The 15,996-nt window shown below is 51.9% G+C and overlaps 1 pseudogene across 1 annotated transcript in view; it reads right to left on the reverse strand.

Moving 5' to 3' along the window:
* LOC147093378 (uncharacterized) overlaps positions 1 to 15,996 on the reverse strand; it is a 150,161-nt pseudogene that overhangs the window by 70,907 nt on the left and 63,258 nt on the right. The window lies entirely within an intron of this gene.

The raw sequence follows: 15,996 nt of genomic DNA on the forward strand, positions 1-15,996 counted from the left end.
AGATCGCATGGATGAACTACAGAATTTGTTCATCCCTGTTTTGCATAAAAATAAAACAAAAAAGATGACTCAACCGTGGCTAACAAGGGAAATTAGGGATAGCATAAGATCGAAGGAGAGGACATATAAATTGGCCAGAAAAAGTAGTAAACCTGAGGATTGGGAGTAGTTTAGGATTCAGCAAAGGAGGACAAAGGGATTAATTAAGAGGGGGGAAATAGAGTATGTGAGTAAGCTTTCAGGGAACATAAAAGCTAACTAGATATCACAGAATCACAGAAACCCCACAGTGCAGATAGAGGCCATTTCGGCCCATCGAGCCTGCACCGACACATATCCCACCCGATCCCCGTAACCCCTACACCAACACATATCCCACCCTATCCCTGTAACCCCACGTATTTAATCCCCCTAACACTAAGGGTCAATTTATCATAGTCAATCAACCTAACCCGCACATCTTTGGACTGTGGGAGGAAACCGGAGCACCCGGAGAAAACCCACGCAAACATGGGGAGAATGTGCAAACTCCACACAGACACACTCTATGTGAAGAGAAAAAGATTGGTGAAGTCAAGCATAGGTCTCTTGCAGTCAGAAACAGGGGAATTTATAATGGGGAACAAAGAAATGGCTGGCCTATTAAATACATACTTTGGTTCAGTCTTCACAAAGGAGGACACAAATAACCTCCCAGAGATGTTGGAGTAACATAGGGTCTATTGAGAGGGAGGAACTGAAAGAAATCAGTATTCGTAGGGAAATGGTGTTAGGGATATTGACAGGATTGAAGGCCGATAAATCCCCAGGGCCTGATAATCGACATCCTAGGGTACTTAAGGAAGTAGCCCTAGAAATAGTAGATGCATTGCTGGTCATCTTCCAAAATTCGATAGACTCTGGAACAGATCCCATGGGTTGGAGGGTAGCTAATATTACCCCACTATTCAAAAAAGGTGGCAGAGAGAAAACGGGGAATTATATCGGTAGTGAGGAAAATGCTAGAGTCCATTATAAAAGATGTAATAGCAGAGCACTTGGAAGACAGTGAGAAGATCAGACAAAGTTTGACCAATCATGTTTGACTAATCCACTGGAATTTTTTGAGGATGTAACTGGTAGAATAGATAAGGGAGAACCAGTGAATGTGGTGAATTTGGACTTTCAGAAGGCTTTCGATAAGGTACCCTATAAGAGATTAGCGTGTAAAGTTAAGGCACATGGGATTGGGGGCAAGGTACTGACTTGGATAGAGAACTGGTTGGCAGACAGGAAGCAAAGAGTTGGAATAAATGGGTCTTTTTCCGAGTGGCAGGCAGTGACTAGTGGGGTACCGTAGGGATCAGTCCTAAGACCCCAGCTATTCACAATATATATAAATGATCTAGACGAGGGAACTAGATGTAATATCTCCAAGTTTGCAGACGACACAAAGCAGGGTGGGCATGTGTGAAGAGGATGCTGAGAAACTCCAGTATGATTTGGACAGGTTGGGTGATTGGGCAGAGACATGGCAGATGCAGTATAATGTGGATAAATGGGAGGTTATCCACTTTGGTGGCAAAAACAGGAAGGCAGATTATTATCTGAATGGCAATAGATTGGGAGAAGGGGAAGTGCAACGAGACCTGGGTGTCCTTGTGCACCAGTCGCTGAAGGTAAGCATGCAGGTGCAGCAGGCGGTTAAGAAGGCAAATGGTATGTTGGCCTTCGTAGCGAGAGGATTCGAGTACAAGAACAAGGATGTCTTGCTGCAGTTGTACAGGGCCTTGGTGAGACCACATCTTGAGTATTGTGTGCAGTTTTGGTCGCCTTATCTGAGGAAGGATGTTCTTGCCGTGGAAGGAGTTCAACGAAGATTCACCAGGCTGATACCTGGGATGGCAGGAATGACGTATGAGGAGAGATTGGGATGATTGGGCTTGTACTCACTGGAGTTTAGAAGAATGAGAGGGGATCTCATTGAAATCTATAAAATTCTGACAGGACTGGACAGACTAGATGCAGGAAGGATGTTCCTGATGGTCAGGGAGTCCAGAACCAGGGGTCACAGTCTAAGGATACGAGGTAAGCCATTTAGGACAGAAATGAGGAGGAATTTCTTCACCCAGGGAGTGGTGAACCTGTGGAATTCTCTACCACAGAAGGCAGTAGAGGCAATACATTAAATATATTCAAGAAGGAGTTGGATATATTTCTTAAGGCTAAAGGGATCAAGGGGTATGGGGAGAAAGCAGGGACCGGGTACTGAATTTTGATGATCAGCCATGATCACATTGAATGGCGGAGCAGCCTAGAGGGGCCGAATGGCCTACTCCTGCTCCTGTCTCCTATGTTTGTATGTTTCTATGCTTCAGCTTGAGCTGGAGTGGAGATGGAGGAGAAGCTGCTGGGTTTAACCCCCAGTACTTCTGAGCCCAGGAGGACCCAACAATTTCCAATGTGAGACTGTCAGGACAGGTGGATTCTAGGGAAGATTAGGTTGTTACACAGACACTGTCCGTACAATGTAAAAGAGTATTGTTTTAGGAACAAGTATTTCTGTACAGGTTTTTAATCCAGTTTACATCTACAGATTTGTTTTAATTCATTCTTGGGATGTGGGTGTCGCTCGCAAGTGCACCAAATATTGCCAATCCCCAGTTTCCCGTTGAGAAGGGGGTGGTGAGTCGCCTTCTTGAACTACTGCAGTCCGTGTGGTGAAGGTATTCCCACAATGTTGTTCGGTAAGGAGTTCCAGGATTATGACCCAGCAACGATGAATATATCTGAGTCAGGATGATGTGTGACTTGGCGGGGAACTTGGAGGTGATGGTGCTCCCATACAACAGCTGCCCTTGTCCTTCTAGGTGTTGGAAGTTATGGGTTTTGGAGGTTCTATCAAAATTCTGGTCGAGTTGCAGATGTATAAAGTTCCTTTCCTTCGCCCCCTCCCCCTTCCCCTCCCCCTCCCCCTCCCACCTCTCTCTCTCTCTCTCCTCCCATAGAGGCCAGAGTCTTGTGTAGGCCCAGACCAGGTGGTGGATTCCCTTCTCTGAAGGACATTAGTGAACCATGACAATCCGGCAGCTTTCATGGTCACTTTTTTCTGGTGCCGGCCCCACAATTGACCAGATTAATTGAGCTCAATTTCACAACCTGCCTTTGTGGGTTGTCTCTCACGCTCCATGTTTTAAATTAATTTTACAGGGCACTGGAAGGGGAGGACTTACAGCCAGGAAGCTCAAACCAAACATCACTTCAAGATCTGACAGAGTCAGTCGACTCATCGGATCTGAATATCACCGGACTCTAAACATGGAAGCAAAAAGAACCGTTCACAGCGGGGAGAAACTGTACACGTGTTCTGTGTGTGGACGAGGCTTCAGCCAACCCTCTGGCATATCGAGACATAGGTGCATTCACACCGGGGAGAGGCCGTTCACCTGCTCTGAGTGTGGGAAGGGATTCACTAATTCATCCAAACTGCTGATACACCAGCGTGTTCACACCGGGGAGAGGCCATTCACCTGCTCTGAGTGTGGGAAGGGATTCACTAATTCATACAAACTGCTGATACACCAGCGTGTTCACACCGGGGAGAGGCCGTTCACCTGCTCTGAGTGTGGGAAGGGATTCACTAATTCATCCAAACTGCTGATACACCAGCGTGTTCACAACGGGGAGATGCCGTTCACCTGCTCTGACTGTGGGAAGCGATTCATTGAGACATCCTACCTGCTGAGACACCAGCGAGTTCACACTGATGAGAGACCTTTTAACTGCTCAGACTGTGGGAAGTGCTATAAAAGTCCCGAGGCCCTGATACGCCATCAAAGTGTTCACACTGACGAGAGACCGTTCAGGTGCTCTCACTGCGGGACTGGGTTCAGGCAGTGATCTGAGCTCACTGTACACCAGCGCACTCACACTGGGGAGAGGCCGTTCACCTGCTCCGTGTGTGGGAAGGGATTCACTCAGTCATCCAACCTGCTGACACACCAGTGAGTTCACAAGTGACTGCAGGGGTTGGATTCTGCTGTTGTTGCTGCTGTTAATCACATCCAGGACTGAACCATGTTCAATCTGACAGGTGGGGATTGTTTCTGCTGATGTTAATAATCCCTATAACTGGGCTAGAGTTTAATATTCTGGATAGATGTCAAATAAACCAGCTTTGTTTTAAACACATTATTGTAGATTTTCTTCTTTCCCACCTGAGTGTTTAGCATCACCTGGCTGGAGCTCAGAAAGGACAATCTGGGGGAGGATCATACAGCGGAAAAAGAACTCCAGCCTGGACACAGTCCTTCAGGGCCACACTGAGAGGGGCAAACGGCAGTTTGGTCTTTCTCGTCTCTCTTCACTGACAGCAAAGTCCCCATGAGGGTTAATCTCGAGGCGTGTGAGAAACATGTCCCAGCCGCTCTCTGCCATGGTTCAGAGCTCCTAGGCACGGAACAGAAGGCTTCTTTAGGAATGTACCCCAGTGCTTTTTTTTATTGGCCTTATTAACCTGTGTTGCAACTTTTAGTGATTTGTGTATTTGTATCCCTGGATCCCTCTGCTCCTCCAGCCCATTTAGACACTTAGGGGGATATTCGGTGGCGTCCCCCTTGGGTCGCTAATGTCACCGGGGCTAATTTTAGCCCCCTGACAAAGTTAGCGCCCCTGCGCATTAAATTCAGTGGTAGCGCCCCAAGCAGGAGGCGGGGTGCTACTGGAAGCACTCCCCTCCCTCTTGAGGCGCTACCAGTGAATTTCACGGTGCTTCGTGTAACAGCGCCATGCCCATCGGCACATAGCACCGCATCATAGCAGACCTCCCTCCCTGATTAAAGGGGAGGGGCCTAGCACTGCGCTCACCGGGGCCCTGCTGGACCACCGGGGAGCGGGGTGTCGGATCAAGAGGAGCACAGGGCTGAGCGATCACGGCCGACACCACGAAGAAGACAGGGGAAGGGGGCATATGCTGGCAGTCAGCCAAAATAAAAAGTTGCCGCCTGACACCTGCCCTTTAAGTGGTGTCGCCGCGGCTGCAGGAATGACCCCTGACCCTGTCGGACTTATCGTCCGGCGGTAGGTCAGGGGTCGCAACCTAAGGTTGCAGCCAGGGTGCTGCGCATGGCGATGATGTCATTGCCGGCGGTGCAGTGCCGCGGGGCACTACCGGCTGCCGCCGCCGTTAACCTCCCGCTGAATATCACAGGAGGCACAAAGCAACCCAATTTCACCCCCTTGTCCAAGTAATGTGTGGCCTCCTTATTCTTCCCACCAAAACACACCACCTCACACTGATCTATAGTGAAATTCATTAACACACCACCTCACACTGATCTACAGTGAAATTCATTAACACACCACCTCACACTGATCTATAGTGAAATTCATTAACACACAACCTCACACTGATCTATAGTGAAGTTCATTAACACACCACCTCACTGATCCATAGTGAAATTCATTAACACACCACCTCACACTGATCTATAGTGAAATTCATTAACACCACCTCACACTGATCTATAGTCACATTCATTAACACACCACCTCACTGATCTGCACTGACATTCATTAACACACCACCTCACACTGATCTACAGTGAAATTCATTAACACACCACCTCACACTGATCTATAGTGACATTCAGTAACACACCACCTCACACTGATCTATAGTGAAATTCATTAACACACCACCTCACTCTGATCCATAGTGAAATTCATTAACAAAGCACCTCACACTGATCTATAGTGAAATTCATTGACACACCACCTCACACTGATCTATAGTGAAATTCATTAACACACCACCTCACACTGATCTTCCATGAAATTCATTTGCCAATTACACCCCGATGCTTAAATTTATCAATGGCTTCTTGCATTTTGTCTTCCTCAGTATTAACTCTTTCGTTGTTATCGACAAGCTTTGAAATTGTTCTTCTGATTCCCAAGTTCAAATCGTTTATGAACAACAGTGATCCCAGCACCGATCCCTGTGGTACACCACTGTACCTGAACTCTTAAATCACTCTGCTCCTCTACTCCTTTTAAAGTTTTACATAAGAACATAAGAATTAGGAGCAGGAGAGGGTCACATGGCCCTCGAGCCTGCTCCACCATTCAGTAAGATCATGACTGATCATCGACCTCAACTCCACTTTCCCACCCGATCCCCATATCCCTTGATTCCCCTAGAGTCCAAATATCTATCTATCTCAGCCTTGAATATACTCAAAGAGTCAGCATTCACAGCCCTCTGGGGCAGAGAATTCCAAAGATTCACAACCCTCTGAGTGAAGAAATTCCTCCTTATCTCAGTCTTAAATGGCCGACCCCTTTTCCTGAGATTATGACCATTAGTTCTACACACTCCAGCCAGGGGAAACAACCTCTCAGCATCTACCCTGTCAATACCCCTCAAAATCTTGTATGTTTCAACTTAAAATGTACATTTCCCCTAATTTTTCCTCCCAAAATGTATCACTTCACATATCTCTACACTAAATTTCATCTGACCTCTCCCTGTTCAATCTACTAACCCATGTATATCACATTGAAATCACTCTTCACAGTTCCCCACACTCCCTATTGTGGTCTCATCTAGATATTTTGAACTTGTGCTCCATAAACCCAAGCCCAGATCATTTGTCTATATTGAGAAGAGCAATGGTCCCAACACTGACCCTGGGGGACACCACTGTTTACATCCCTCCAGTCTGAACATCCATTAACCACTACTCTCTGTCCTTTACAAAACTTCCTATCCACGCTGCCCCACTCCCTTTAATACCGTGAGCCTTAACTTGTCCTCCCACTTTTAAAAGTTTGTGTATCTGAGCCGCTTGTTTCCTACAATACAACACTGTCAGTGACTACACTTCCAAAGTACTTCATTGGCTGTGAAGCACATTGCGATGTCCTGGGGTGGTGAAAGGTGCTATATAAATGCAAGTCTTTCTTTCTTGTAGGTTTTAGAGATATTAACATAACAAGGCTAAAATTCATTGACATCAAGGGCTAGATTTTCAGTATAGACAGTTTTGGGGCGCTAACCTTAGCGCCCGCCCGAAGTTAGCGCCCACCCCAAAGTAGCGCCCCGTTGCCGGAAATTCAGTGGCTTCGCCCTATGAGATTGGTGGAGCGCTAAAAGAGGCGTTCCACTCCTATCTTTAGGTGCTAAGCCGGCGGTCCAGAGGGATAGCGCCCAGGCGGGGCGCAGCGCGGGTGCGGTCATTTTTGGACTGACAGCAGACCCCGTGGTGCCGACCAGCTCTTAAAGGGGGAAGGGACGAATTGGTCTGCTGCCACGCCCTGCACACTGCAGCCTTGCAAAGAGGCCTCAACATTGCTGCTCAGCCCCAGGGAGTCATGGCAACGCCAGAGAAGGCCCGTCAGCGTGCCCTGCACTTCTCAGAGGGTGATCTGGACATAATGGTCACAGCTCTGGAGGTGAGGCGCAAGATCTTGTTCCCAGAGAGTGGGAGGAATCCAACCCACCACGACTACACCAAAGCCTGGAAGCAGATCGCCCAGAGGGTGACGTTCACCGGCGATGCCCCCAGGACCCACAAACAATGTCGTAAAAAGTACAACAACCTGACCAGGATTGTCAAGGTGAGTAGCCTTGCCAGTCTCCTCCTCATTCTTGCATGTACACCTGACATGATGGGCAAAGGGAGCTGAAAGTCCTATTGGCCAGCCCTCAGCCAGCAGCATTGGGACAGTCATGAGCATCACATGGCCATTCGGCACTCTACACTTTGTCCAAGCTGTTCCACCATGGGAGGCAGTGCACACTACATCAGGGCTTCACTCTGTCCAAGCTATTCCACCATGGGAGGCAGTGCACACTACATCAGGGCTTCACTCTGTCCAAGCTATTCCACCATAGGAGGCAGTGCACACTACATCAGGGCTTCACTCTGTCCAAGCTATTCCACCATGGGAGGCAGTGCACACTACATCAGGGCTTCACTGCGCACTTACAGCCCGTCCTTTCTCTTGCAGGCTAAAGTAGCGGTTAATCGCCAGGCGCGTGCCAGGGGTGGCCGCGCCAAGCTGCAGAAGCTCACTCGGCTGGAGGAGCGCGTGTGTGTGCTCATGGGAGCCCGTGTGATTGTCCCCACAGCGTGCGGAGTATCCGACCCTCCACAGCCCGGCAATGGTAAGGACCTCGCCTTTTGGCACTCTCGCGTCGCACTGGCCCATCCGAGCTACCTCCTTTGCCACTGTCCCACCAATGCGCTGAATGCCACCAGTCCTAACTCCCTCGCTGACGCCGTCTCCTCACTCTGAAGCTACTCTTGTGCATTCCTGCTTTCAGCTGGTGACGACCAGGACCCTGAAGCTGCCAGTGACAGCACCTCCGACCAGGAGGAGGAGGAGGAGCAAGCCGGACCTTCGGGGGAACAGTCACGTCCCGCAGGAGAGGAGGAAATGCTTGACACCTCCTCACTGGACGAGTGCCTGGAGGAACTGTCGCAGGGCAATGCAGCTTCTGGGACCAGTGGCGTCCAGCCACCCAGGAGCCATGCGCATGGCCCGCGGCCTTCCCCCCAAAGGGGGGAAGGATCAGAGGGGAGTGCTGCTGTTCGGCACACTCGCCGCCACCAACGCGGCAAGGGTCCCCTAGTTCGGCCCCCTCCTCCCCAGCGGGAGAGTCGCGACTCCAGTCCGGACACCTTCACCTCGGAGGAGGTGCGGAAGCTGGATAAGATGGCCGAGGATTCGGACCGGCGCCACACGGAGCTCATGAGCGTGGTGGGGCACATGCCTGAGGCCATCGAGTCGCTGGCGACCAGTGTGCGCGAGTTCGGGGCAGCAACTGCCGCGAGTGGCCGCATGCTGACTGATGCCATCAAGACCCTGGCGGCTGTGATGCGCACGCACACCAGGACCACAGGGGCACTCACTGCTGCCACACGCGCTGTCTCAGGCAGGTATCGCCAGGGCAGCCGCCGCGCTGGACCATCCCAGCAAGCCGCCCCTCGGCTGATTGTTGCGGATCCTGCAGTGCGGGCCCGGCCGAGTGCCACCGCGCCACAGCACCAGCCAGCGCATCCCACACGCCAGCTGGCCCACATTGCGCCATCCGTCGCCGCCATTCCCCCACTGGGGCATCAAGGGCAAGCGGCTGCAGCTGATGGTGGCCAGGCTCAGGTGCGCCACTCAGCAGATGGCCCCTCGAGGCCCAAACGCCGTGTAGGCCGCCCCCCAGCGGCATCTGGTGGAAGGGCATCTGAGCCTCAGGCACCTTCCCCCAGCCTCGCAGCAGCCACTGGGCAGAGCTTGCGAAGGAGCAGCAGGCCGGGCAGGGGAGGCAAAAGGCTGGGCAAGGTCTCGCCCTCGCGGGCCACTCAGTAGAGGGTGTGGGCAGCTTTCCTTTTATATGGCGGTGGCCATCTTTATTTTGCCCATGGTTGTGTTGTTGGAGGGCTTATTTTTTGCGTTAGGCCGACGTTGAGGCCCGGTTTGAAGAAAGGTGGAGTGACTCCTCCCCAGTTTGTGGGAGTGAGTCGTTTGTTGGGCTTTTTGTGGGGCTCGTTTATTGTTTTTGGGGATTCATGTGGGAAGGGCTTTTCATTTTTGTGTAATAAAAAATTATCTTTATTCATGCAGTCTCCATGGTTGTTCTTAGTGTTTGTTGGCTTCGCCGGCTGAGGGCTTGCGGAGCGGCTGCATTCATCTTCCCTCATGGCCCCTGGCCATTCCCTGACAGGGGGCTTAGAAGTACCGTGTAATAAGGTGGCGTCGTGCGGCCCTTGGCCCTGGTCGCTCCCTCCTGGGAACGTACTCCTGCTCCTCCTCCTCCTCCTCCTCATGCTCCTCCTGCTCCTCCTCCTGAGGTGCTGGTCCAACGTCAGGTGGCAGTGCCTGAGTCCTGCGGATAGCCAGGTTGTGTAGCATGCAGCAAACCACCACAAATTGGGAGACCCGGTCCGGCGAATACTGGAGAGCTCCTCCGGAGTGATCAAGGCAGCGGAACCGCTGCTTGAGGACCCCAATAGTTAGCTCGATGATGTTGCGGGTGGTTTGATGGCTCTCGTTGTAGGCCTCTTCAGCAGCGGTCCTGGGCGCGCGGAGCGGGGTCATGAGCCAGGTGCACAAAGGATAGCCTTTGTCCCCGAGTAACCATCCTCTTGGGGGAGGCTGTGCCTGGAACATGTCATGCACAGTACTCTGCCGCAGGATAAAGGCATCGTGGCTGCTGCCTGGGAAGCTGGCATTGACTGCCATGATGCGCTGCTTGTGGTCACAGACCAGCTGCACATTCAGAGAATGGTAGCCCTTCCTGTTGCGATACTGCTCGCCATGCTCCAGAGGGGCCCGCAAAGCCACATGCGTACAGTCAATGGCGCCCTGCACCAAGGGGAATTCCCCGAGTCTGGAAAATCCCAATGCGCACTGATGCTGGCTCTCCAGGGCCATGGGGAAGGAGATGAATTGGCTTCTCCTTCTGAACAGTGCTTCGGTCACCTGGCGGATGCAGCGATGCGCGCCGTACTGGGAGATGTTTGCTATGTCCCCAGCAGCATATTGGAAGGAGCCGGTGGCATAGAAGTTCAATGCCACCATCACCTTCACTTCCACCGACAGAGACGTCCTGCACCTGAGCTTTGGCCGCAGATCTCGGTGAAGCAGGTGGCAGATCTCTGCAATCACCTCCTTTCGGAATCGGAGCCTTTTAACACATCGCGCGGCACTCATGTTTAGGTAGGAGCGCTGCTGGCGGTATAGCCTGACTGGGTAAGGCCTACGTGGCCGACGCCTGTAGCCCCCTCTGCCTCTAGCCAGGGCTGCCCCTCTCACAATGCGTCTGCGAGCCCTACGGACATGGAGCTGCAGCTCCGCGTTGGCACCCCATGCAACCCCCATCAAATCCTGGCAAACACTCTAATTTCCAAAAGGCCACTTGCAGCGCTCTGGCCTGAGTCCAAAAATACCTGGCTCTTGCTGCTTGAAACCAGTTAGCTATCCTCCTTGTTGTGTCTCCAGAAATGCGTTGCACAAGAGTGTTTTCTGAAAAAAGGCTGGCCTTTATACTGGAGAGTACGTCCCCTTTAATTTGCGCCCCCCGGGGCCCGCGCTGGTTGTGTTGCATTCCTTTTTCCAAACGCTACGGCCGCCAGCCGCACAATGGGGCGGTCCGACTGAAGTTTGGAATCGGGGCGCACAAAGGGCGTTGCACGAGGATGTGACATCATTTTCTGCGCGCGCATCCGGGCGGGCGCTAAACTTTGCGCCGGCGCTAATGGGCAACTTAATTTGGGGCAGGGCACAAACTGCACTGCGCCCGGGCGCTACACGCATAGCGCCCGAAAAACACTTCTCTTAAGGCGCTAACTGCTGGCGCAAGCGACTGAAAATCTAGCCCCAAATGTCTTATGTAATATGCATTATGGGAAAGAGAAGTTTAGTCTGAGTTAGAAACTCAAACAGGTGTTTCACTGCAGACAGGTCGCTATGGCAACACTGATAAGACATTCCATTCACTGAATCGACTGGTTGGAATCTGTAATCAGATCAGCGGAAAGAACAGGGTGTGTCTGTTATTAAACACAATATAAGCTTAAAGCACAGAGTAGTAGAATAGATTAAATTATAATGTGTGCTGTTCATACGTATAATTGTGAAACTATAAGAAATAACATAATTAACAGCAGGCGTGGTAGTTTAGGGATGATGAGAACATTACTGAAGAAAAGTAACTGTTAGGAACCAGGGAATGTATCCTTGTAAATCACAGATTAGCAAACTTCCAGCTGTCTTTTCCTCACTTCCTGCCAAAACCAGCAGAGAAGACAAAGAAGAGTCAGGTGCCAGAGATGGATCACTGCAGGGTATAAAAGTGAGGGGATACTGATGTAAGGGGGCAGTTGGGACTGGAGATCAAACTCAGGGCACCTGAGGTTCCATCCAGCGGGCTGACCTCGTGTAATGTTAGTGGGAGTGGTATACGGACCTCCAATCAGTAATGCGGAGGTTGGGGATGGCATTAAATGGGAAATTAGAGACACGTGCAATAAGGGTACAGCAGTTATCATGGGTGACTTTACCCGACCCTCCACCAGCCCCACCCGACCTTCCCCCGACCCCGGCACCAACTAACACCCCCACCGACCCCGGCCCCACCCGACCCTCCACCGACCCCACCTGACCCGCCACCGACCCCAACCCTACCCGACCCTCCACTGACCCTGGCCCCACTGACCCTCCACCAACCCTGGCCCCACCCGACCCACCACCAACCCCGGCCCCACCCAACTCGACCCCACACAACCCAACCCCACCCAACCCTCCACCGACCCCGGCCCCACCAGACCCTCCACCGACCCCGGCGCCACCCGACCCAACCCCACCCGACCCTCCAGCGACACCAGCCCCCACCTGACCCTCCCCTGACCCCGACCCCAATCGACACCCATCGACCCCGGCCATTCCTCCACTGACCCCGACCCCACCCGACCCTCCACCGACCATGACCCCACCCGACCCTGACCCCACCCGACCCTCCACTGACCCCGGCCCCACCTGACCCTCCACCGACCCTGTTTCCACCCGACCTTCCACCGACCCTGACCCCACTCGACCCCGGCCGACCCTCCACCGAACCCAGCCCCACCGACCCTCCACCGACCCCACCCGACCCTCCACCGACCCCGACCCCTCCCGACCCTCTGCCGACCCCACCCGACCCTCCACCGACCCTGGCCCGACCCAAACCTCGACCGACCCCGTCCCCACCCAACCCTCCACCGACCCCGGCTCCACCCAACACTCCAACGATCCTGACCCCACCTGACCCACCACCTACCCCGGCCCCACCCGGCCCTCCACCGACCCCACCCGACCCTCCACCGACCCCGGCCCCACACGACCCTCCACCGACCCCGAACCCGACCCCACCCGACCCTCCCCCGGCCCCACCTGACCCACCATCGACCCCAGCCCCACCCGACACAGTTGTGTTCAGTAAATAGCACCATCTTTTAATTTGCCTTGACTGATCACAGCACTATATAGTTATGTGAAAAACAGAAATCATTAAAAGCTCCCAATTTCAGAATTGTCAGATTCAAACTCAACTTCTTCCAAGTACAATCTAACATTCAAAAATTGTAATGAATGTAGGCGAGATATTAGAACTGTTGTCTAACACAATCCAAACACATTGACACACAGACAGATGGGCAGGTATACCTTCACAGCGAATCCTTTCAAGCGTCACTAAAAACTGGCAGACTGGCAATCCATTGTTCACTAATGGAGTTCTGATCTTTGTAAATTAAGCAATGAAAATGTGTCAAAAAGTTGATTAACAGAGTGAGGCATCATCTCCCTTTGATTTCTATTTCTGACACCAGGCAACAGAAAATGGTCATTACAACATGACATAAACAGACTCTTCAGGTGTGAGACATCAGACTTCAGAACAACACGTCTGCCAGCTCTGGCCACAAACCTCAGTACCGTCAACCTTTCAGCAGCTGCAGCCCTGATTAAATAACTAGTAGTTTAACATGTCTAGTAGAACATTTGTATCAAAATAGAAGAAATGTATTTGTGACACACACACAATTAATAATTCAATCACAATGTGATTGTGAGGATCGATTATCGCCTTCCGTGTCCACCGGTCGAGGAAGGTATCAAGTGAACCGGTGGACACCGCCTGCTCCCTCTCCAGGGCCACCCAGGCACGGACAAGACCGGGAGAGAGAGGCAGGCAGCCAGAGTGACACCCCCCATGGGCCCCGCCCATCCTGGGCCTACAAATTGCTGTTTTCACCAGGCCCAAGAGCAGGTCCAGGAGAAGATCCTCCGACTTACCCACGCCCCTCCGCACTGGGCGGCCAAAGATTAGGAGTGTGGGGCTAAAGTGTAACCAAGAGTTGAGGAGCAGCCCCTTCAGGGAACTATACAGGGGCTGCAACCTCTCACACTGAATATATACACGGCCCGTGGACTCCTCTAGGCCACAGAAAACACATCTGGCCTTGGAGTCTGGAAAGGAGCTTAAACTGTTGCACACGACAGCTCCCTGCAACAGTTTCCACCCCAGATCCCCAATGGTGCTGGGAAGGACCCCCACATAGAGAGCTCTCCATTGGGGACCACTGCCTCCGCCAGACAGCAAGCTTACCTGACAGTCTGATTGAGATTGGGCAATAAACTAAATGAATCAATAAATGACACAGAAATCGGAGTCCCTGGGTCCTCAGCCCTGGTGTGAAGTACGCTGGCCACCAATTTTCCATTACTAACTCGCACCTCAGGCCCCGCCCAGTCTGGTTTAATTACTAAATGTTTTCTAACTCAGGTTTCAGGCCTGTCATTCTGAGGGAAACTTACAAGACCTCATTTATTGGTGTGTCCCACCCGAGCGGCTGTTAATGTCTTCAATAAACTGGCAGCAAGGTTTTTTTTAAAGGTGGAAAGAGGTGAAAAAAGCAACTAGCGATGCCTCAAAACTCACGGACAGAGAAATCCACTTCATCAGCGCCCCTGCCACAGGACTCAATAGCCACCCCCTCCACCACTGGTGCACTGTGTCTGCAGTATGTACGGTCTACAAGATGACCATGGTCAGGCCGTGTGGAGTCAAGGGCCAGGCAACAGAATGGATGGAAAGATCGCTACAAAGTTCCCTTAACTCCAACCCTCTGATTTCTGTTTTGTAGCCAGCTTTCCATCCATTCTGCTGCCGGGCCCTTCACTCCACACGGCCTGATCTGGGTCATCTTGTAGATCTTACATGCTGTTTATGGATAGCAATCTGGTCACAAAACAGAAAACAGAGAGTAGGGGTTGGGAGCAGCTACTCAGACTGGCAAAAGTTGGGAAGTGGTGTTCCACAGGGATTGGTGCTGGGATCACTGTTGCTCACCATTTACAGAAACGATTTGGACTCGGGAATCAGAAGAACAATTTCAAAATTTGTCAATGATACCAAATTGGGAGGTAGAGTTAATCCTGAGGAAGACAAAATGCAAGAAGATATTAATAAATTTCACAATGGGTGTGTAATTGGCAAATGAATTTCACTGTTGATCAGTGTGAGGTGGTGTGTTAATGAATTTCACTATAGATCAGTGTGAGGTGGTGTGTTAATGAATTTCACTACAGATCAGTGTGAGGTGGTGTGTTTTGGTGGGAAGAATAAGGAGGCCGCTCACTACTTGGACAAGGGGGTGAAATTGGGTTGCTTTGTGCCTCCTGTGATATTCAGTGGGAGGTTAGCGGTGGCGGTAGATGGTAGCGCCCCGCGGCACTGCACCGCTGGCAATGACGTCATCGCCATGCACAGCACCCCGGCTGCAACCTTGGGTTGCGACCCCTGACCTATCGCCAGACGATATGTCCAACAGGGTCAGGGGTCATTCCTGCAGCCGTGGCGGCGCCACTTAAAGGGCAGGTGTCGGGCGGCAACTTTTTATTTTGGCTGACTGCCTGCACCTGCCCCCTTCCCCTTTCTTCTTTGGGGTGTCAGCCGCGATCGCTCAGCCCGGCGCTCCTTTTGATCCAACACCCCACTCCCCGGTGGTCCAGCAGGGCCCCGGTGTGCACAGTGCTAGGCTCCTCCCCTTTAATCAGGGAGGGAGGTCTGCTCTGACGCGGTGTGATGTGCCGACGGGCATGGCGCTGTTACACGAAGTGCTGGGAAATTCACTGGTAGAGACCCAAGAGGGAGGGGAGCGCTTCCAGTAGCACCCCGCCTCCTGCCTGGGGCACTACCACTGAAATTAATGCACAGGGGCGGTAACTTTTTTGGGGGGCTAAAATTAGCCCTGGTGACGTTAGCGACCCAAAGGGGGCATCACCGAATTTTTCCTCCTAAGAGTCTAAATGGGCTGGAGGAGCAGAGGGTTCCAGGGATACAGATACACAAATCACTAAAAGTAACGACACAGGTTAATAAGGCCATTAAAAAAAAAGCACTGGGGTACATTCCTGAAGGAGCCTTCTGTTCCGTGCCTAGGAGCTCTGAACCATGGCAGAGAGCGGCTGGGA

The sequence above is a fragment of the Somniosus microcephalus genome, unplaced genomic scaffold, assembly GCF_052327205.1.
Source record: "Somniosus microcephalus isolate GS21.2 unplaced genomic scaffold, FLI_Smic_1.0 unresolved_chr1, whole genome shotgun sequence".
Classification (NCBI taxonomy): Eukaryota; Metazoa; Chordata; class Chondrichthyes; order Squaliformes; family Somniosidae; genus Somniosus; species Somniosus microcephalus.